General features: G+C 40.1%; 1 protein-coding gene across 9 annotated transcripts in view; it reads right to left on the bottom strand.

Annotated features, from left to right (window-relative positions):
- The window catches only part of Cdk14 (cyclin-dependent kinase 14), a 582,117-nt gene that overhangs the window by 299,794 nt on the left and 257,493 nt on the right, over positions 1-24,830 (bottom strand).

Here is a 24,830-nt window from a genome sequence, read left to right as displayed (position 1 = left end):
CATGAAGGGCAGATTGTCCTCTAGACAACTTGGAAAGAGATCAGTTTCAAGGAACAACTTAGCCACTCCAAGGACCAATTTAAAAGTTGGGGCAGAGCAGCTAAGTAGGTACAGAGGCTCACTTCACTATTGTATCTAGAACCACGCAGGACGTCAAGAGACTCTATGCTGCTGGGACTATTCATACTGTGGCAGCTGACACACACGAAGAAAGACCCGGATGTAGAGAAGTTATACCTACAAGATAAGCTCTCGGAAACAAACAAGATGTAATTACAGTGGCTCCATGGGACTCTTCCTGAACTACTGTATGTAGATTTTATTCCAAGCATTTAAGAAACTGAGGGAGAGTCATCTCGATCTGAGACTGTCACTTTTGCACTCCTTCACGCGTAGCTAAGATAACATCAACTCCATAAAGGAGCAAACGAGAACTTAAGAACACTCGAAATGTATATAAGAAATACTCAAGTTAATAAAAAAAATAAAAAAAAATAAATAAATATAGAGAGAAAAAAAAAAAAGAACATTTGGGATTTTTGAAGAACAAATAAAACTGCAAATGAAAACATCTTAACCTTTTAAGGTTAGGCATACATTGTATGTATGGTACAAGCTCCAAAAGGAAAGGAGTGAAACTTGGTTGCCATGGTTTCTTAACATTCAACGAGTAAAACTGCCTCACAGAAGACATGCCCATCCTATGGCTAGTGTCTGCTGCGCTTGGGATGTATTTTCAGTGTTCCTCCTCACTAAAAGCCGCATGTGCTAGAAGTCTCATTCAACGAGCATTGTGTTCAACTGTTGAGAAACGTAAGAGGTTGGGTCTGGTGGGAGGTGTTGAGGGTCACTGTGGACATGTAACTTGAAGGGTGAGTGTAGTTCTTGTAGAGCCCTGAGTAAGTTTTCAAGAAAGCTTTGTTTGTTTTCCATATTGTTAGAGTCAGGATCTTACAAGGTGGCCTACAGAAACCTGAGTTAGAAAGACTCAAGTACTAAAATCACAAACACATGCCATCGTGTCTTCGAGATAAGAAGCTGTTAGAGGAGACCTAAATTCCTCATGGTTTCCAGCCTCGCTAAATGAGCTTTTTCTTAAAGGGGCACCTACCCTGGTCTCATCCCTCATGAAATAATATAGCCAGATAAGTCCTAGCCAGAGCAGCACAGGGCTAGAGGTGTTTGCAGCCCAGTAAGTATGAGATAATCACCCTGGTTTCTGAGTACGAGGACACGGGCATGTCGTCATAGTAAGGGGACATAAACTACTGCAATGATAAACCTTAGAAAGCAGATAACGATTAATGGTGTTCTCAAATATAAACTGAGCACAATAAACAACCACAAAGGTCAGGAAGGACAAAAATTAAAAAAAAAATGCAGGGGCTAGAAAGGTGGCTCAGCGGTTGAGCACTGACTTCTGGTCCTGAGGTCCTGAGTTCAATTCCCAGCAACCACTTGGTGGCTCGCAACCATCTGTAATGGGAACCTATGGCCTCTTCTGGTGTGTGTGTGAAGACAGCTACAGTGTACTCACATACATTAAATAAATAAATAAATAAATAAATAAATAAATAAATAAATAAATAAATAAATATTTTAAAAAATTTAAAACACATATTCCATAATATATACATACTTATACTTTTTGATTTATGCAAGTAAGAAGTGAAACGATATTATATGCGGCCTACATAAAATGTGGCATGAGGCAATATAAAATTTTGCACAAAAGCAGCCAAGAAACATCCCTCTCAGTTATGTGACCAACAATGAAGCACGTAGGCTATAACACAGGATTGGATTGAGAAATCGAGAGAAAGGGAGATGAAAATTTACCAAAGGCTCTAACTCCTCACTGTAAAACGCAAGAAATAAAACAAGCAGGAAAGTGAAAAGGGCGAAGAAGTGACTCACAGAGTGAAGGCACAGCTTTGTCTTTCTGTGATCAATAAACTCACTGTATGTTAAAGAACATCCTTTTTAAAAACATAAATAGCACAGTAGTGCAGACTGACAAGAATTAACCATGAAAACCATAGAAGAGCTTTCAGAAGGCAATAAGCACTCTTTTTATACCAGTGAATAAAGTTCACATCAAACCATTTGAGTTAGCCGAGGATAGATGTAGAATTCTTCTCATTTTTGACATTGGACCATACTCAATAGCAACAATGGAAAGTCATGAAATACAGCAGCCATTCCTGGCAGTGAACCCTTTTTCTATGGTTTATTTACATTTTACTTGACCCAATGACTGATCAACAAACAATCATATCCTCTCCAAAGGGGAAAGATAGAAAAGGGAGCCCTACTTTTATCTGTGAGCCCTCTACTGGAATTTTCAGGTGATCCTATATTTTAAGAGAACAGAATTTAAGACTCACATAACTCCTTTAATAAGACTATTCTAAGTTGGGATGGTGGCACATGCCTTTAATCTCAGCTGAAGAAAGGCAATACAAAAGGGAACTGGGAAAAAAAGAAATATTTTCATGAGAATTTCTAGAAAAAAATAAGTCAAACCATCAAACCTGTCTTCACTCAAACAATGTAATGGATGCTAAACTACAGAGCAATGAAACGTGAGCGGAGCACTCGTGGTCTGGAAATTCGGGAGTTTTAATGGATTGTTGTAATACACCAATAAAACAAATCAATTAGATAATCAATGATGGAGAGCAAGAAGATATCAAAGAATGACACCATTCCCCATGTAGACACTCTACAAATTATCATACGAAGTAGCAGGATTCAAGGTAAAGGAACAGACTAACAAATCCAGACAATACACAGAGAAGCCTAGGGATGAAGAAAGAGCTAAGTGTCTGTTAATGTGGGCCTCAAGAATCAACAAAGGGGGGTGATATTAAAGAACTCTTAGGACTTTACAGCCAGGATACCTGATGGTTTTACAGTAAAAACATAACAAAGCCTTCACTCTAATATTTTTAACTGCTGTGGATTTTATATGAATTGTTTTCATCTTGGCAAAAAAATAAAGTAGTTGTTTGTTTTGTTTAAAACGGAAGCAACAAAGCTGTGGGGAAAAAATTTAAAAGGAAGCAAAATGTCCTGATTCTCAAGGGATGCCGGTGACCCATTTACTGCATGTCCTGTGACACAAAATCATGAACCACTGGAGAGAGGTTTTCCAGAGACCAGGTCTTAGGAAAGGAGATTGTTTTTAGTCATTTATTTAATTAGTTCTTAAATTTATTTTGCATTTTAAATAATGTCTTTATTGATTCTTTGAGAATTTCATACATCCATGTAAGGTATTTCAAGCAAGCCTTTAAATGTTTAACTCAATATTTATTTAGACATAGGGCACAGAAACATAGTTTGTGGACACGTGAGCAGGTAAATCCTGTACATCCGAACAGGGCTATCCATGGTGGAGATACAGGTCACATGACCTCTCACTGTTACATCATCTCCATCTGTGTAATGACTGCTGTTTGTAACAACTAATGAGTAAATAACCACACCAGTTTCAGAACACCAGCCAGTTCGCAATAGAGATTGTAGAAGAGGGGATGGAGAGTGAGAAGGGGAAGGAGGAGGAGGATGATATTCTACGCTGTGTCTAAATTGAAGAAAGATGTTTTGAAGGATTGAAATTTAAAATGAGAGCAAACATCTAGTGATAGAAAAGTCACTCCTATGTGGTAGCATTTCATGACAGCATGTGTGACTCCTGTCTGTCTGTTCGTCCACATTGTACTATTCTCTGTTCTCTATGCTCAGAGTGACATAGCACATGCATATGGACCTTACAGTATCCGAGTGATGAGAAACAAGAGTCTGAAGGACGGGCAAGCAGGAGCTCTAGGCCAGACTTTACTGCCCATACTGGCAGTTCTACCCACACTAAAAGCTGTTCATTTCTCCTTTTTATTTTTAAAGGTTTCTTCCCATTATTGCGATAAAAAATGAAACAAAATGGGAGCAAACCATTCCTTCTTTTTAATACAGAATGCTCTGCCTTGGGCTGAGTCAGATGTCGCAAAATTACAAACTTCATCAAATCTTTAACTTCTTGCCTCAGTTCTGGATGGTGTGACCTTTTATGACTTGGACTGGTATAGAAGTAAGGGGTTAAATGATGATATCACATGACACTTTTTGGTCCTTCTTTTTCTCAGGATTCATTCAGGATTGGTTTTCAGCAGAGCTGGAAAGTGACACACAGATCCATCGGGCTTGATCGCTGGCAATTTCGTCTGATACCTAAAGGAGCACTTACCAAGCAGCTCCTGACTGGCTGCCTATCAAGCAGCTCTCCCCACCCCCTCGCCCTCCGCTAACGTCCCCAGTGCTGTGTGCACTGGCATCTATCTCTTCTTTCCTTACTGTACTCTTCCTCCCCTCGTGGGACCAACTCATCTCATAATTTTCACATCAGTGCTGTTTTGCTTCGGGACAATGCCATTTAGAAGCATTGCAGATGTCTGTGTCTGACAGGTTTGTATTTGATGGCTAGGAACTTCAAATCAGTCTTCCATGGAGTGGGTGGTTCCAAGTGTGGCTAGATTAATAGACCATGCTGAAATAGAGGAGGGGACAGATTTTGACCCTAAAGATTCAGTCCCTACCTAGCTATGTCCGTCTTTCTTTACTGCTGATTGCTTAGGGAGCATTTCTAGAGGAAGAAGTCTGGGGAGATGGATGAATTCAGAGTCTACTGGAGACTAAATGTTCAAAACAAAATAATCTGTAAGTGACTGAAACTTTTGGTGATCCCGATAGAATTTCTTATGACAGGATCACATTAGCAATAGAAGGCAAGATAGAATATTTGCTTTGTAAAATGCAAGGCATGCAGAAGCCACAGAAAATGAAAGGATTTCACCCCATAAACACTTTGTCAAGGCAGAGTCTTGGTGAATTTCAGTCACATGCAGGGCTGAGAAGCACAGCGACCACCATCGGTTATGTGCTGGTCAGTCATGAAGATTAACTAGGAAGATATGAATGAAAACCCGTGGAGCGACAACATTAAAACAGCCCTAGGTAAAACAGCTATTTAAAAAGAGACCCAGGAGAGAGAAGGAAGGAGGAGTGAGGGAAGGGGGTGAGAGGAAGAGAGGGGACACTGAGAGAAAAGACAGGTGAGGACTGGACTCCAACATTCAACTTTCTGTTGTTTCTACATCCTGTCCCTAAGCCGTTTTGAATCTGGTCTGGGTCAGGAGACAGAAATAATTCAATTCCACAGAATACTGCTGCTGAGAAAGTTATAGGAACGCTGGCCATCTCTTGGGCATGAAGGTTTGCTGGCTTTCTATATGCAGAAAAGATTATATTCAATTGTTAGGCATTGCCCAACCTTCATTATATGTTTATGGGTCGCTTTATTCTATCTTAATCGTCATGAATTCAGGTTGCAGCGGTTGCCTCCAAATAATCAAACTCCATCTTCCTTAGTCATCATGTCCCCCCGGGGAATTCTGCTTTTGAATGACCCGGACTTGTAAAATGGACTTTCCTCATCAAAAAATAAGGTCCCTTCTCAAACATATGTGTCTGTATCCATTCACTTGGGATGTTAAGTGCTTGTCCAAAGAATTTGTCAGCTAATTCTGATGTCTGGAAGCGCTGCCAAAATATGAGATTGAAAATAGCCCAGTCCTATTTTTAAGCATATAGGCTAAAAATAAAGACGTCTCTCAGAGAGGATAACCAACAGACCCCATGTTTTTAAAATTACATTAAGTAAAGCCTCCGCAGCCCTTACAGTGTAATTTTCCAGTTGACAGAGAGAGGAAAGTCAGTATATTCATAGTTAGTGAAAATTTTATCATGTTGAGAAGAAAAACGGTCTGTCGTAAGCATAAAAACGTGAACGGATGACAGAAGCTAAAAACTATTTTGCAATATCTGTGTTTTTAATACGTGCAATTTTGTGGTTAAACATCAAAGCTCAGTTATAATTTTATTAGGAGCCTAACGAAATATAATTTATGAACAAAAATTCATTGAAGAATATAGTAAAAAAAATACATACTATATGTTAAGACCGAGCTGCTAAGAGAGATAAATTGGAGGTAGCCAAATATAAGGCCCCCTTTGCCAACACTGACTGACCTTGGATTTTTTGAAAATCCATTTATTATACATCTAAGTTTGAACCCATGTACCCCATCATCATCTAGGTAAGAGAACCAAAGAGCAAGACACTGCCAATCAGAACACTGAAGTTATCTGCAGGAAATGAGCCATACTTCGTCTTCTGCTCTTCAGTGGTATCTCATGGGGTCACAAATCTAAAGCAATGACAATAACTGGTAAGGTGACAACAATGGTGAGTATAGGACACAACACATGTAACTTCTTGTCAACTGTGATGACTAATTGCCATTGTCAGATGGTTAGAACGAGACTGCTCTGCAGACTCATACCTAGTCATGGTTGTGAGAGTGTTTACACAAAGGATACCCATGCTGGAAGCGGGCGGCGCTATATAAGCGGGTGGATGCTGTAATAGCTAAAGGAAAATGGCACAAGTGAATACTGTTACCCATCTCTCTCTTCTTCTTGCCTGGAGAGGCAAAATGACCAGCTGCCCCACAACCCTGCTACGTCTCCCTGCCCTAAAGGAATTATGTCTCTTCAAGTGTATTGCAAAATAAATCCTTCCTTCCCTATAGTTATTTAAAACAGATATTGAGTCAATAAAGATGAACGTGACAAACAGGTCACATTTCTGGGACGATATTTGAAGGTCGGTATCAATTTAAACATCATTTGACAATGGTTATGAATGTGTGAAGACTATTACTGCTCTTCTTAATCTATTTAACCTTAGATCATTAGCATCCCACAATTCCTGTCTGTCGCTGCTCTAGGGAAGGAGAGGAAACCTATAGAGGTTGAACGTTTTCTTCTAAGGCAATCATGAGCATTTTCTTTAAGTAGAATCTCAATTGTAAACAACTCAGATTGCCGTTTAAAGAGTTAAAACATCAAATTACTAAGCAGTTAGGTTAAAGCTGCTCTTCTATGCTGCCTACAGGCTTGAATTGTCTTTGAAATTGCATTTTTTTCCTCCTGGTAATGTTGAACAGAACTCACCTATTTCTGTCCTGAGTCACGATTAATCAAATCATAGTGTGGCAAGTTTCAAAACATGAGGATCATTCATTAATAAAGAGGAAGGAAAAGAAAGTTTAACTTACAACATTTAAGACAGAATTACAGGCATTCAAGGCGTCTGAGGAAAGGAGCTCCCTCTACTACCTACAAGAAAGAGCTATTTCTCAAATCTGTGGTACAAGGTCAACTTTCAGCAAGCAATCAACGGTTATTCAGGCATCACACGCACGCACTATAATTCCCCAGCATCTTTAACAAAAACAAACATTGTAAAGTACCACACAGGTGCCACCTCTTTCCCCTGCAGTTCCAATTATAGCTGAGTTATTGAGCTTCTGATGGTAGAACAAGACAGCATGGCGACAGGCAATATGGCCTCCCAATCTATTCTACCCTGACTCAAGCAAAGACATTATTCTCAAGTATGTCACTGTTTCTACGCACATTTCCTTTAACTATTACGAAGCCCATTTCTAGACTATTTTTATCTTGTTTTAAACCACACAGAAAGAGTTTAAACTTCTCTCAATAAGCCATACATATATTCCTTAGGGAAGGATAAAGGTAATCAGGACAAGAGTAAATTATTCTACAGAAAAATTCTTCTATAATAACTAGCATGGAACGGTTTGCTTCTAATTGAATTATGCATTTCTTTTTAATCTTTTAGCATAGTCGCCTCCTTTTGGTAATAATAAAATGATGTGAGGCTGTCCATAATTCTGCCTAAATACTGCCAGCTGTCATTTCTCAATCCAAGACGCACGAGCAGCCTGGGGCTGGGGGGCAAACAGGAAACATTTCCAACCGCATTCTCATCGTGCAAAACCAGCAACCTGAAATATCCCTTCCATTAAAACAAAATGCTATTTGACTTCTGGGAATAGCATCACACAGAGACAGATTAGACAGCTCCACAAAGGCAGGCAGACCTCTGCAAGCCATTTTTCTCTCATAAAAAGGATGCAGACATTCATGCTCCAATAGTTTGTGCCTTTCGTACTTGTAGCATCGTTGAAGGTAATTCTTAATGGGAAAGCATTTGTATCTACAGAAGTCTTAGGAAAGTTGTAAGGGGAACAACAATCTTGCTTTCTGAAAAAGGCTGATTTAGGAAATCTGTGGAAACCTTCTACCACACACTCTACAGAATACCACTTCTCAGTGGTATGGAACTGTGCTGAGTGTGCTCTGCAAAACCCAGTCAAGAACAGGCCACTGCCTGCTGGTCAGGGATCACACAGCGAATCACACATGAGACTAAAGCACATGGGAAAACGGAATGGTATCCGTTCCGAATAGCCACTTCTTAAAAGGTTGAGTTTTTTAGGATAAAAGCAAAAGGATATGGAGAGTGGGATAGAGAGAGGGAAGCTATCACACAGAGACATGTGGCTTAGAAAATGAACGATGCTGGACTGAACTTCAAGAGTATGTAATTTTTAATTTAGAACACCTTATGGGAAGGATATTCAATAAACAGTGATTTCCCACAGGAATTTGAAATAAAAAAATAGGGGTTAAAGTTGCTTGATTTTTCTTTTTCTCGTGATGTGTCCTAAAGTTAACATTTTTTTTTAAATTAAAAATGATACACTGGAAGCTCTCTGCACTATAGCTCATTCTCTGAGCCATTTCTGTCTGGCCAGCTCCCGTGCAAGTGCTTTCTTAAAGGAGGAGATGGCTCAGAGGATAAAGTGCTTGCCCTGCGAGCACGGGAACCTGAACACTAATCACCAGCACCAACGCAAGGAGGTCAGGTGACCCCCCCTCTAATACCAATACGGGAAGTCGAGTCAGGGAAGCCTAGAGCTGGCTGGCTGGCTAGACTAGATGCATTGGGTACCTCTGGGTTGGGTTAGAGCTACTGATTTAGTAAAGAAAATAGAGGACAATTAAGGGAGACTCTAGATTTCAACCTTTAGCCTCCAAATACATGTCTACATATGTTGCATGTGTATGCACCCCCTAAAACACAGATGTTTCCACACATGCAAACATGTATATGCTCACATGCATACCACACACACATACACCTGCAAAAAAGAAAAATAATCTAGACTGGTGTTCAAGAATACCTTAACTCTGAAACTCCGAAGCCACCTTGCTAGAAATATTGAAGACCCTAAGAGCGACAATTTTTAAAAAAGTAATTTGAAACAGGGAGAGGTAAAGGTAGAGGGAGAGACCAAGACAAGACAAGAATGAAGACAGTAATAAATAAGGTGGCCATTCTAGAATAATTCTGTTTCAGTTTTGAAGTTTTTGTTGTTTGGGATTGTAGGGAGACATACAGGCTGGCTTGGAACTCTGCATAGTCCAGGCTAACTACAACTTCCCAAGTATTGAGGAAACAGAAGTGAGCTTCCGTGCCAAGCACGGGATAACTCGATGACCAGAAGGATGAAGAGAAGAGTCTCTTGCTAAGCTTGCTCTTTATAGGTAGGAAAACACAGGGGAGCTGGCTACAGACACGTGACGTAGAAACTGAACTGTGCTGCAGTGAGCTTCAATCTTAAAAATATGAATTTCAGAACAGCTTATGAGAAGGAGGAAATATTAAATTAGACTTCGTTGATCCATTTTTAGGGGGGCAAGCCAATCTGAAAGTCTGTATCAACTGTATCAATCTTCCAGTTCATTATAGATGAGTGAAAGATTAAAGCATGCATAAAGATGAAGGAAACATCTTCTCTACGCAGAAGCTTTGTAACAATTATGAGAAAAGAGCAAACAGAACAAGATCTGTGCCAAAGCATACTTTCTCCTCTTAAGAAATCTTAAAAGGAACCACTTATAATCCCATTCATACATTTGACCCGCTTCTAACACTTTTAGGAAGCACTCCCAAGACAACAGGGAAGGGTATAATGGAAGCAATGTTATTTTAATTTTCCTAAATACTGTAGAGTTCTTCCTCATCGCCTGAGGAAGAAAACCTGTGGGCCAAAACCCCCAAATAGGATTAATCAAAACTCTCAGGAATGAGAGAGATATCTGGGGGGCGGGGAGCCCATTATGTTAGAAATACATTTTCCTGGCTAGAGCAATTCATGATGTACAGCATCATGTGTTTAGAGAAAAGCTACTCAAGCCTGAAAGTCCTCAAGACTGCAAGGCTGAAGTCCAGAAAATGTCTGTTAAGCCCATGGTGGAGGGAACAAGTTACAGTTGGCCCCATGGTGCATGTGAAGTAGAAATACTCTTAAACATAGATCTTTCATTTTTTTTCCCCTCACATTTTTGTTGTTGGTGATGGTTTTTCTCATTGTGTATTTTTGGTTTTTGTTTTTGTGGATTTTTTTGAACTTTGTTTGTGGCAGGGTCTGACTATATATTCTGGAACTCAGTATCTAGTCCAGACTGGCCTCAAACAATGATCTTCCTGCTTCTGACTCCCGAGTGGTGGGTTTACAGAAGTTTACCATTATACCAAGCAAGAAGGCTGTTTTCCAAATCAGAGTTTGCTTTTTAAATTATTTCAGTGCCTCTAGGGGCAAATGTACTTTGAAACTTCTGTGAGTAGCAAAGCATGAGTCCATACCTACAGACTATGACGACCAGCAGGGAACACGTTGAGACGATATGATGGAGTCATGTCAAATATGTAAATGCTGCTTTAAAGTAGTAACTCTGTCTACAGGAAACATGAGAAAGGCTCTGGTTCACAACGAATGCAGGAAACTGCTTCAATTCTTGCATTCTTGGTATATGCAAATTTTTAAATGGATTAGACATTCAGACCCATGAATATCTAAAAAAGCAAATTATTGTCCTGTTTATGATTATAAAAAATTCCAAACTGTGACTGCTGCCTGCTTCTCCTCTATTTTGAAACTACAATTTTTCCATAGGTCACAAAGAATATTACCATGGGTGTGTGTGAAATCACAGGAACCCTGAGCAGGAAAAGTTTCCTTCTCTCCTCAAAGTTTACACAATACTTCTGACAATCACTTCCTCAGGCATGTGACATATTTATCAGGAGTACTTGATGATGTAAGTATAAACCTTGAGGCTTCTAGAAGCATAGGCCGATGCTCTGGGTGACCTAGAATGCGTTTGGCTCCAATCCCAACATCCAGTCAGTAAATTGGAACATACGATACCCCTCCCTTCTCTCAATCTGGGAAAGAGAATAAAGGCTCATTGCTCCGTTACAGAACAACTCAGTTGTGTTTTCCTGATTCCAGGGTGAACACAGCATCCACCTCAGCCACCTTCAAACATGAATCCAATATACCATAAATAACTTCACACAGGCATCCTAGAGAATTTGAGTAAAATATCCCTCAATATTTACCTCTAACTAATTAGTAGGCTTGGCAAAGGATCAACATACTCACTGTCTGAAACTGGTTATAATTTCTATCCAGGAGATGAGCATAAGAAACGTTTGGCAAAGAGTGACCACACGCTCACACACACACCCACACTCACACACACACACACACACACACACACACACACACACACTCTCACACACACACAAGCCTGTGACACTGAGGCTGAGTCACGACCCCCAGTGAGAAAATGAGGTCACTGAAAGTTAAAAGGGAAGAAACAAGTGACTAATAAAAGTATTTGAAAATTATCATGACTCAGATTTATTTCAGTAGGAATTTCACGTTTTATACAAAATCAAAACGACTTCAAAGTTGAGCATGGGATTTTTATGTTAATGTAGAGGATGTGTTCATTTAAAAGTGGGGATGGAAACTTCACAATCATAATTGTCGGTCTTCAATGTCTGTGTCTACAATTTAAAACTGCAAGTACTGTATAATAAGAATATATACAAAAATGTAGGTGGATAATTCCCCAAAGGTAGCATGACAGTGGGCATGAATTACAAGTCTTCAAACACGATATGTAGTAGCACTGCAATCTCTGTGTTGACAGACAAGAGAGTGATGGGAAGCATCTTAGCAATTGGCCAAGCTACACCAAAGCAACAGATAAGGATCAGAATTCATTAGCCCAGCAAAGGCTCTGCCATGCCCAAGTTAGTGAAGGATTTATACTTTCCCTAGGAAGAGCAACATAGTTGACACTAGGCAAACCCTACTCAGGACTTTGTTCACTGGTAATATGCTAAACCACAGGAAGGGTAGTGTGTGTGTGTGTGTGTGTGTGTGTGTGTGTGTGTGTGTGTGTGTGTGTGTGTGTTTAATTCTCTATTAAAAATTCAGTAACTTTAACAAAATTCCATATTTTACTAGATTGTTTTTTAAGCTAATTTTTCTTCAAATGTTTGCTATAGTCGGGCTTTCTGGTACCACGTCTCATATATTTGCATCCTTAAATCAGAGCTTCATATATTAACTGTAACTTAAATCTTTTAATCTATTTATAAATTAGCATTTGTAGTTCTCTGGAATAGATGGGTGCTTCAAAAAGTGGAAGAATACTGCATGTGTTATATAGAAAGAAATGAAGTATATTCAGAACTAATTTATATAAAAGGAACAATGGAAACATACTAAAAAGGAAAAAAATGAACCTAGACAAAGGAAGCCCAATACATTTTCAGCCAAAGGACTGAGCTGCCTTTAAGAGCACCAACACAGTCAGGGTTTTAACCCCTCATTGTCAGGAACCAGCTAGGAAAGTCTAAGCCTAGAAGGTGATTTTCCTGAGTTATATACTGTTTTGCATAGACTGCTGCGATGGATGAGCTCTGGAGGCAAGGCCCTAAGAGACTAGTCTCGGGATTTATTCTTTTTATTGATATACCTTTCCTGTTGTTATTAAATCAATATAACAATCCCCAGGAATTAGCCCACCCTGTTGGGCAGATTTTCTGAAAATCAGTGAAGATGTACTGTCTTGTAGTGATGCACAGATGATTTCTTGATACCTAATGATAATGCTATACAAATTCCTTAATTTATACTAGCAATTATTGATATATTTATAATAAGGCCCTCTGTGATATGAAAACTGCAGTTAGAACTCCGCCAGGCGTTACACGTCACAGGTTTCTGTGCTGAGGCAGAAAGCACACATTGATACAGATTCACAACTTAGGAATGCATTCCTTTAGACCATAACGCAATTAACCAAAGGTTGTAAAAGGAACAAAGATTTACTGTAGCTGCAAACACAGAGGGTAAGAAATGTTGGCTGGGATTATCTACACCAAACTTCAATGTTAAATTAGACATAAGAATTACCATCTTAGACTGTCAATGGTGGAGCTAGTAACACACAATGGATGTCTAGTCAGATAACTACTCTTAAGGGAAACATGGGTAATACCTCTGTTGTAACATTTTGTTTAATATTTGATTCAAATTTATGCTTGAAATTGTTGTGAACTTTGGCAATACCATGTGATCTAATCTCCTGAAAGGTACAAAAAGCTAGGAACGATGGCATTAGGCAGAAGTAAAGATCAGAATTGAGGAGGGGGAAGGAAAACAGGTTGGAAGCACTAGAGAGATGAGGGGCTGGGCAGATGAGGAGAAACAGAGAAGAACTGAGAGGAGCAGAATGGACACAATGTAGAAGCATCAGTGCACGGCAGGGTGTAACAGGCTGAGAAGAGAAGAGATTCCACTAAGAAGAGAAAGAATTGCAGGGAGAGCAGAAAGTAGAGGACAGGCTTTTCTTAACATGAGACTGGTTTTTAAATTCATTTAGCCATAAAAAGGTAGAAGCCTTTTTCTTTCTCTAGCAATAACTGTTGAAGCTTATTTTTCATCCAGAATGAGTAAGTTATTTCTGACCGACGCTTGTTCAGTGGAGCTTGCTCACCAGGGCACTTGCTTCATCCACCAAAAACATTGCATATGTGAGTATGGGTGTGCGCATAAGTATGTAAGCATGAGACAGGTAGTTAGGACCAACAAAAGGATAGTAAAGCATATATGAATATATGTGCATGAATGAATGTAAGAGCATATGTGTGTTTATGTGTATTTGCTTGTATAAAAGTTTTTCCTAAAAAAAAAGGTTTTCCTTTTATGCCTGTGACTATCTTCTCTTTCAATAAAAGTTAATTGCCCCAAACTGCCCTCCTGTCTGACCAGTGAGAGGCAAAGTTTTTGGGCAAGAGACAAAGGAGCCCTAGCAATTAATCCCTTACTTAATACCTGGCTGTTAACCAACAGGTATGAATTAGCGCAGAGGCCTGAAGCTTCTAGCTTCAGAGAAACTTAGACTCAAGACAGGCAAACACTATTATAGAAAGTCTTCCCCACCAATGCTCTTCTCCCTCAACTGCCGCAGAGCCAGTGTGCTCCCAGCACCCAGTGATCCCAGATCTCTAGACATAGGGTTGAAAGGGAATGGTGTGGCCTGTGGGGTGGCTCAGACAAATCATGGAGGCGATAACAGCTCCAGATATTATTTCTGGTAGTTAGACAAGTGCGGACTTAAAAAAGACAATATGGCCCCCATTTCCTGTGTCTGCCATACTCTCTAAGGTACTTCAGTGAAAATTTACTGTATTATGAAACACATGTGCACACACACACACATGCATGTGTACACACATGTTCACACTTGTGTTCTGTGGTATATTGAAATGAAATTGAAAATTATCTGCTACAGTATTAGTATGAGGCACATATAATCAGAATCTTGCTCCAGTCCTCAGGATAGAAAGCTGCTCATTGACCGCTCACAAATGCTATTGTAAGAAACAGAAAAGAATGAAGTGACCTTTGACCCCTGGACAGTCTGCCTGTCAATTCACAGTGGGCTGAGATCTGATTTTGTGTTTATAAATAAAGATCATTGGTTTTTATTTCCCAATACTCTGAATAATTACATTCTCTCCCATAGCCCATTCATGTAGCAATGCTGAGTTTCTGGTTTGTTTGTTTGTTTGTTTGGTAATTAAAAATTGTCTTTTTATGTTGCATTTACAAATAAGACCAAATACATGTTTCTTCTATATTGTGACATTTGGTTTCAGAGTAGTCTCTGCTTCACAAAATAGATCCAGCTGTCTGACCTAAAACTTGCAGTGGAAGACTGAACAGGGCTGCTCTTCCCCTAGAAGACTTCAGGAAACAGCACCTGTGAGATCTTTGAAACTGTCAGAACAGAGGCTCAATAAACGTACATGTATATTTGATGTTTTCCCAAGAATCTCAGGGAAATCCACAGCAGAAAAGGAGAAAGCAACTTTGACTGGTGTAGAATTTTTGAAGATGGCAATAACTCGCATGGCACCAAAGGCCTCACGAAGTAGCTGAAGTGAGTCAGTGAAAAATAAGCATGAGAGAAACTCCAGAGAGGAAACGGTGCCTGGAAACCCTGGGGTCTGAAGAAGCCCTTGGCAGTCCCAAGACTGTAGTACCCATAGCTTTGCAGATGTGAGAGGACTAAGGTGTTTTGTTTATTTTCTAACCCTAATTCCAGGACCACACCTTTAACCAAGTGAGCCTCTTTTCTTCCTCTTTTCACCTTGAAAGTTTTGGTCCTATTTTTTTTTCTAGTTTTCTCAAAATGGAAGCTTTAGGTACAACCTTTGGACCATTGAGTTGTGATTTAAAGCAATTATGTGGACCAAATGCTACATTTGACTACTTCCTGTCAGGTGGATATCTTCCTTTGGGGGTGATTTATTAGGTGACCTCCCCTGAACTTGACCTTGTTTATGTGGTCCATCACAGGGCAGAATTGATGGCTCTGTGTGAATCTTGAAACCAAATTATTTCTGTTTCATATATACTTATGTGTCCTAACATATGCCTAAACACAATTTCACTGGGAACTTAATTGATTTAAATATTTTTATCATTAATTGTTATTATTATTGAGTCAGGGTCTTGCTATGCAGCCCTGGCTGACCTAGAACTCTTTAAGAAGACCAGACTGGCCTAGAACTCCAGTGATTCATCTGCCTCTGCCTCTGCCTCTGCCTCTGCCTCTGCCTCTTAAATACTGTGATTAAATTTGTGGACCACCATGCCTGACTGTAAATTTTAATTTTCTTTTTTTTTTTCAAGAAATGAACCCACACACCTATGGTCACTTGATTTTTGACAAAGGAGCCAAAACCATCCAATGGAAAAAAAGAATTTTCAGCAAATGGTGCTGGTTCAACTGGAGGTCAACATGTAGAAGAATGCAGATCGATCCATGCTTATCACCCTGTACAAAGCTCAAGTCCAAGTGGATCAAGGACCTCCACATCAAACCAGATACACTCAAACTAATAGAAGAAAAAGTGGGAAAGAGTCTTAAACACATAGGCAATGGAGAAAATTTCCTGAACAAAACACCAATGGCTTATGCTCTAAGATCAAGAATCGACAAATGGGATCTCATAAAACTGCAAAGCTTCTGTAAGGCAAAGGGACACTGTTGTTAGGACAACATGGCAAACAACAGATTGGGAAAAGATCTTTACCAATCTTAACAACTGATAGAGGGCTTATATCCAAAATATACAAAGAACTCAAGAAGTTAGACCGCAGGGAGACAAATAACCTGCGAAACACCTAAAGAAATGTTCAACATCTTTAGTCATAAGGGAAATGCAAATCAAAACAACCCTGAGATTTCACCTCACACAAGTGAGAATGGCTAAGATCAAAAACTCAGGAGACAGCAAATGCTGGCAAGGATGCGGAGAAAGAGGAACACTCCTCCATTGTTGGTGGGATTGCATACTGGTACAACCATTCTGGAAATCAGTCTGGAGGATCCTCAGAAAATTGGACATTGAACTACCTGAGGACCCAGCTATACCTTTCTTGGGCATATACCCAAAAGATGCCCCAACATATAAAAAAGACACATGCTCCACTATGTTCATCGCAGCCTTATTTATAATAGCCAGAAGCTGGAGAGAACCCAGATGCCCTTCAACAGAGGAATGGATACAGAAAATGTGGTACATCTACACAATGGAATATTACTCAGCTATCAAAAACAATGACTTTATGAAATTCATAGGCAAATGGATGGAACTGGAAAATAGCATCCTGAGTGAGGTAACACAATCACAGAAAAACACACATGGTATGCACTCATTGATAAGTGGCTATTAGCCCAAATGCTTGAATTACCCTAGATGCCTAGAACAAATGAAACTCAAGACGGATGATCAAAATGTGAATGCTTCACTCCTTTTTTAAAAGGGGAACAAGAATACCCTTGGCAGGGAATAGGGAGGCAAAGTTTAAAACAGAGGCAGAAGGAACACCCATTCGGAGCCTGCCCCACATGTGGCCCATACATATACAGCCACCCAATTAGATAAGATGGATGAAGCAAAGAAGTGCAGGCCAACAGGAACCAGATGTAGATCTCTCCTGAGAGACACACCCAGAATACAGCAAATACAGAGGCGAATGCCTGCAGCAAACCACTGAACTGAGAACAGGCCCCCCCGTTGAAGGAATCAGAGAAAGGACTGGAAGAGCTTGAAGGGGCTCGAGACCCCATATGAACAACAATGCCAAGCAACCAGAGCTTCCAGGGACTAAGCCACTACCCAAAGACTATACATGGACTGACTCTGGGCTCCAACCTCATAGGTAGCAATGAATATCCTAGTAAGAGCACCAGTGGAAGGAGAAGCCCTTGGTCCTGCCAAGACTGAACCCCTAGTGAACGTGATTGTTGGAGGGAGGGTGGTAATGGGGGTAGGATGGGGAGGGGAACACCCATATAGAAGGGGAGAGGGAGGGGTTAGGGCGAAGTTGGCCTGGAAACCGGGAAGGGGAATAATAATCGAAATGTAAATAAGAAATACTCAAGTTAATAAAGATTAAAAAAAATGAGTTTCTGTTCTATTGTCAGATTTATATAACTTCAACATATTCTTCAACTTCTAACTAGATAACTAGCACTGCCTGTCATCACTGCCTCTGCCCCATATCCAAGTAAACTAGACAGTAATAAAGAAGAGAGAGAAAAAAGAATAAACTTGAGCTTCCAGATGCTGCTGGCTATGGTAGAAACAGGGATGGCTAACTGGGGATCCAAGATAGAAAGCAGGCTATACAGCAAGGAAAAATGGAAAAAAAAATCCACCAAATGGAGAGTTCTTGCTTAGCAAACAGTTGACGTGACTAATTAGCCTTTTAGCTCCTGGATTATGAAGTGGGGATGAGGCATTGGCATCTACTGAGGATTTAAATCTGGAGTGGGTGTAGTAGATAGAAAAGAGTAAATTACTCACTGAACCAGGAATTTAACTCAGAATGTTGAAGCCATGACTCACGAAAGGAAAAAGAAAGAAGGTCCTTGGCAATATAAATGATGACTGTGAAAAGCCAAAAGGTATGTTTCTCTACAGCATGAATGCATATTTCTACCTACGCCACCATCATTCAGTCATTGAGACAAGCCATACGAACCACAATTAGCAGGGATAAGTATTCCTATCTGAATAAAAACCTTAATAAAGGTCCACTGCGGATCTTGTTTATAGCTCTAAAGTGTTAGGGTCTGGATGGTAACATAGTTAATCTGATCATCTTCACTCTCATGATCTTCGTCACATTGTGCTTCACATGAACCTGCACAAAAGTTAGCAAACTACACCATGATTTATACAATCTAAGGGAAGAACCGTCCATGATGGAGCTTTCTAGCGACAGATGAGGCTCCAACATAAGGATGACAGACAGAAAGAATATCCACTTGATATTCTGTCAATCCACATGTCGACACATTTCAGAGGCTCCAAAGCAAACACTAAGTGCATTAGCATAGCAAGTGAAGAAAGTGTAGAGACAATACTGTTTATATATAGACGTGTCAGGAGACAGGGACGTGGAGACATGGGAAGTCTACATCTAGACATCGATGACATGAAAATTTAGCTGACAGTCCTCAGTAGCTACTTAAGCCTCAGACTAACCTTCCCTACTGTCTACAGAAAGGCCCCTCTCTAAAACACAGAGAAGGTATCGGGAACAAGAAATCAAGTAAGATCAGAGGAATCCAAAGTAAGAATACTAAGTGCAGCCTATCCCCTAATCCATTTCCACTGGGCATCCCTTACTCATCATTCTCTATGACCATGCTCTAGGGAACGGCAACACACCAAATCTCTATGGGAAACACTAACTGAATTCTATAGGTTTAAAAACATGAAAGCACCCAGTTGAATGGATAAGGAAGAGTGGTAGATCTTAGATGAGGTGGGAGAGGGGTATATAAAAATGATCAAAATATGTTGCGTGAAATTCTCAAAAAAATTGCGATTTTTCAAAGAAGCACAGGAAGAGTCTTTGCGTGCAGTGGGACAGCACAGCAGGGAGGGTGGGGAGAGCATCCCCATGAGATGGAGTAGCTCCTCCTTATGCTGAAGAGCAGTCTACCTGCTACCCACACACTCTGTAAGTCTCAATCAGACTGTTCTGGACCAAGAACCTAATCAATTTTTAAAATTACACACCAGCCCACAGCAAACTACAAGAAAAATGTAGGTAACAGGGGGAAGATAGGCTCACTAGTGTTGAATACCACTGTTAGATAAAGCATGCTGCAGCTTTAAAATCAAAAGAAATAAATGGAATATATCACAAATGCATACCACTAGAAATTTCATAACATGAAATCTTAATTAGAACATTTAAAACATAAAAATGAGAAAATGTCCAGTAACCAGTAACCTCGAGCTCAAGGAAAAGATAATTTAAAAACAGACGAAATAAAAGATAAAAGAAAAAAAGAAAAACTTGAAAAACAACCCAAAGGTCAGATACTTAAATCCTACAGAGATAAAATATAGAGCAAAGAGAAGATGAAACGGAGAAATCATTTGAAAATAACTAAAAAAAAATGCTTAGAACAAAAAGAAACATATGCATTAAAAGATGTTCAAGCCATCAGGACTCAGATAAAAGTCCAATGGCAACTTATGTGTAGACAAAAAGCAGAGGTGGTGAGTGAAGAAAAGAGTAGGCACATACATCTCACTGGATCTTAAACCAGAATGCACCTCAGAAAACTGTTCAGTAGTCTCTCAGAAAGGGAAAGCGATGTTATAAAAATAATTCAGCAATTTGACCCAAAAGACTGGAAACAGGATCCCAGAAGGCACATAGGGACATAAATGGTCGCACCACCGTTCTTCCCAACAGTTAGGAGAGAAAATGTGTGCCTGTGGATGACTGGATAAGCAAGACATGACTTATCCAAGACATGACTGTGGATAGAATATACTCAGCTTTACAAGAGAATGAGTGCTGCTCTAGCTACAGGATGGGGGAACTTCTGCAGCATTGTGCAAGTGAAAGAAGCCACCGAGGAGGTCACGTGTGAACGTGCCTCCTACTACATGAGCTGCTCAGGTAAATCTCTGGAGTCATGAAGCAGACGGGTGGTAACCAGCATCAGTGGTTAAGATGATGGTTTCACCACTGTGAAGGAAGGCACTCACACTCCATTACAAAACACTGGACAGCGGGAATAAGTCTATGACTGAGAATGTTTTACCAGTCACTGAATTGAATGCTTAAAAAGAGTGGGCAATGTGGGTTATGTCTGTACACAGTTATTTCAGTACAGAATATATTAAAAACTGGGCTAGTGAGATGTCTCAGTGGGTAAAGGTGCTTCCGAGTCTAACAACCTGAGTTTGATCTCCTGAAGCTACAGTGAAAGGAGAATTATACACACACACACACACACACACACACACACACACACACACACACACATTTATACAATGCACACAAAGAATATGAAAAGATGGACCTGGTAAAATTGCAGCTGCCCTGTGGAAAACACTGCATAAAATAACAGGACGTTCGAGATGAAGGGGAGTCATTAAATGGCGGAAGTAATGGCGGAAGTAATGGCGGAAGTAATGGCGGAAGTAATGGCGGAAGTAATGGCGGAAGTAATGGCGGAAGTAATGGCGGAAGTAATGGCGGAAGTAATGGCGGAAGTAATGGCGGAAGTAATGGCGGAAGTAATGGCGGAAGTAATGGCAGTTAGACCAACATGGAGCAGCCTGCTGAAATCATCATGGAATTATTCCCAACCAAAATCACCAGACCTGGCTAGCGTGTCGATCAAGCATGAGAGCTGAACGATGAATCAAAACACCTTCCCAGGCTCTGTTCCAGGACAGTATTGGAAGTTATGTTCCCCAAGTAAACACAAGTTCCTCCAGACCAAAAAGAAGGGAAGGCATGTCGGAGACTAGAGAAGACTTGTCACCCCTGTGCTCTGAGAGGTCCTCAAGTAATGGCAGGAAGGGAATTATTTCTAGGGAAGGCCAGTATGAACAGAGCAAAACACAATCATAGGACACCATCTGCCTTGGGGACAATGAAATAATGGTCCACATATGACATTATGTTATACACACACACACACACACACACACACACACACACACACATATATATTTCACTTTGTCACTAAGGAGAAAGCAAAAGTTGATCCCAAAGATGAATAATCAGTACAAGACAAAGGAGGGGGCTGGAAAGATGGCTCAGCTGTAAAATCCATGAGTTGCTCCTGTAGAGGATCCCAGTTCAAGTCCTAGCACCTCACATGGTACACATTGTACACGGCTTACTTCACAACCATGCGTAACTTCAGATTCAGGGAATCCAACACTGTCTTTTGACCTCTGTGAGAAGCATACACACAGTACAAATACATACTTACACACGTAAAATAAAACCTCAATAAACTTTTTCAAAAAAGATATAAAAAAGACATATATAAAAAAGACAGTATAAGGAAGTTTAATTGTGTGTTTCCAAAGAACAGAAGTAGGCTTACTGTAGAAAGTTCAAGGTTAAAAACCTCTGTTTTCCCAAAGAACCTATAACCAAAGGACTCTTATCTCCATGCAAGCGTGACAATGACATCACCCCAAACACATGATTGACATCTGAAGAGGCAAGTACACACCTTTACAACAAAGAGTGCACACTAATCTCAAATGGTATGAGACCTGAGCTAAATATTCATCTAATATAAGGAATAACAGCTTTTCACAAAGGAAATGTAAGCATTGTGACATATGACTATAATCCCGGCACGTGAGAGGTGGAGGTAGAGGATCAGGAGTTCAAGAACATCCTGTGCTACAGAATACCGTGTGTCCACACACACTCACACACACACATACATGCACACACAAACACACACACACACAGGCACATATGGACAGGTATGTGCATGTGTCCATGAACTAATTAATACACACCCATGCGCAGGTACATGAATACATGCATAAATGTATGCATGTGCATACACATGAACTCATGCACACATGCACATACATGCACATACATGCACAGTAAACAAGATGAAAGGAGTAGATACTAAAATAAAACCAAGTTGTCCAGCTGCTGGGAACATTAGTGGAATGCTACCTCCAGTCCATTTGTATGCCACATAGCACTGGGCACATTCCCACGTAGGATTTGTTAATGGTGCTTTCTACAGTCAGCACTGACCTAATCAAACTTAATTCAAAGGTAATTGGAATCATTGATTAGCTTCATCCTAATCTTGAACACGTATATCGAATAAAACCTTGCATTTGTAAGGAAAGTTTTCTCTAACTCCTTTGCAGTCATGTTTTTAAAAGTTTTATTCTACTTAAAGAGCCACCTTCCTGCTCCTCTTGTATGACCGTGCCCAGTCATGCAAGTTTATTATTTTTATAAGAAATATGGTAGCATTTCTGGTGAGGAAAAGAAACTTAAAGCTGTCTTCCCCCAAGAAACCCTCTTGTTTCTCATAGCTCATCTTCCTGTGATTTCTTGACTACTAAAGGCTTGTGGTCTGAATGAGAAAATTATCAAAGTGAGAAAGTGAAATGAAAACAAAAGAAATCGACAGAGATAGAATGTATTCAAACAAAATAGTCTGAAATACAGTGGAGGATACTCATGACTATTTTGGAGAATTGGGCATTCATTTACATCAAGGTTACAGTCAGACTCACTTCCGTCTTCGAGCAGATAGCCAAGTCCTGTGCTATGGTCGGGGCGTGTAATAGGAACGGCCACCACACGAAGTGACACCGTAGTGCAAAATGCAAGTGTGTTGCAAACTCAAGACGAAGACACTACAAATCCTCAAATCCTGCCAGACCGTGGCCAAGCTCCTGGAAATGACTGAAACTACAGTGCCTTATTAGAAGAGAAAAGTCACCAGGGAAAAGGAGAGAATAGAAGCTAATTGACTTTGTTTTGCCAATTAGAGAAAGCAGGGGGTTCATCAAAGAGCCCTGATGGAAAGCTAGCTCGATTCCTTTTCATGTCTCCATTTTCTCCTTAGGGTTCAGAACCCTCACATCTCACACTGTCTGCACAATCAGCCGGCCACAGGGTCTGCATTTGTTCTTCTACCTTTGGTACCAGCTTAGCTTCTGAATGACAGAAGTCCTGCTCACAATGCATAATCACTGGCAGAACTAGTTCTCTCTCTCTCTCTCTCTCTCTCTCTCTCTCTCTCTCTCTCTCTTCATATATATATATATATACATATACACATATATACATACACACACACACACACACACACATATATATATATATATATATATATATATATATATATATATATATATATATATATATAAAATGACAGCATCCTTAACATCTTTTATAAAGGAAAGCCATGAAGTCCAAGCCAGACTTTCGGTTGTTTTCATCAAATCACAAAAGTGCCATGGTCCCACCGCACATCTGCAAGTGTGGCTGCAATCTAAACCCCAGTGGTTTGTGGAGCTCCATTACCTAGCATCATCCAGGTATCAGGCCTTAGTAAAGACAGACGCAGAAACACACGATGCGTCTTGTATATTTATGTGTGGTTTTTGCTGCCCTCTGTATAGAGGATTTTGCTATAGAGTTCAGACTGCCCTGAAATCCTTCGTAGCTGCTGCATTATCATCCAGAGTGGCAGCATCACTACTGTGTATCATTGTTCTGAGGTAAAGGCTGCATGTTTGTATCTTTAGACTCAGAAGAGAAGGGTCTGTCAAGGGAATCCATTTTTGCTGAAGGATAAACGAATCCATTAACGATCAACTGAATGTGCGTAACAGTTTTAGTTTGTTTACAGAAGAATGTGCCAGATGAGACAAATTCATGCAATAATGGTGAGACTGGTTCCTCTGCTATCTACCTACGAGATGCCTGCTTTGTGAATAGTGACAGGACACAGAGCTACAGGGATTCCAGGCCTGCAGAGACTCGAAAGACGATAGGGTGCAGCTACTACAAAGAGCATGAGGTACTTGAGTGAACTTGGCTTTCTTTCACTTTCTTGTTTAGATATGAAAATAAAATCACTTTATTTGTATATATAATAATTCTAGGGAAGACTAAAGAAAACCAAGTCACAAATTAATAAATAAAATCATGAAATTCGCAGGGCACGATGGCACATTCCTGGAATCCCTTTGCTCAGGAGATCAGGATCAGAAACTCAAGGTAGCAACAAAAGAACCAAAAAGAGCTTGAAATCAATCCAATTCACAAGAACCAGGAACAGGTCTGGAGACCTGAACGTTAACACTTAAAAGCATCAGGAAACCATCAGGAAAGTAAAGTACCACCAGGTTCTCATCTCTCAGCCTCTGCTGACCTGTCAACCTGGTTTTCTTTATCAGCAAAACGGAGCAATCTCGTGCCTACTACAAGGTTCTAGTGTGCACCAGGACTTACATGTCCCAAGTCAGTTAAATAACATGTTATTGCAATGCAGATACCACAAGATAGGAACCCTTCCTACTAAATTTCAGATGAGGCTCTGCTCATCCTATTAAATGAGCACAT

The sequence above is a fragment of the Rattus norvegicus genome, chromosome 4 (genome assembly GCF_021556685.1).
Source record: "Rattus norvegicus strain SHRSP/BbbUtx chromosome 4, alternate assembly SHRSP_T2T, whole genome shotgun sequence".
Classification (NCBI taxonomy): domain Eukaryota; kingdom Metazoa; phylum Chordata; class Mammalia; order Rodentia; family Muridae; genus Rattus; species Rattus norvegicus.
The sequence above is the reverse complement of the archived record's forward strand: the minus strand, read 5'-3'. Positions and strand labels throughout refer to the sequence as shown.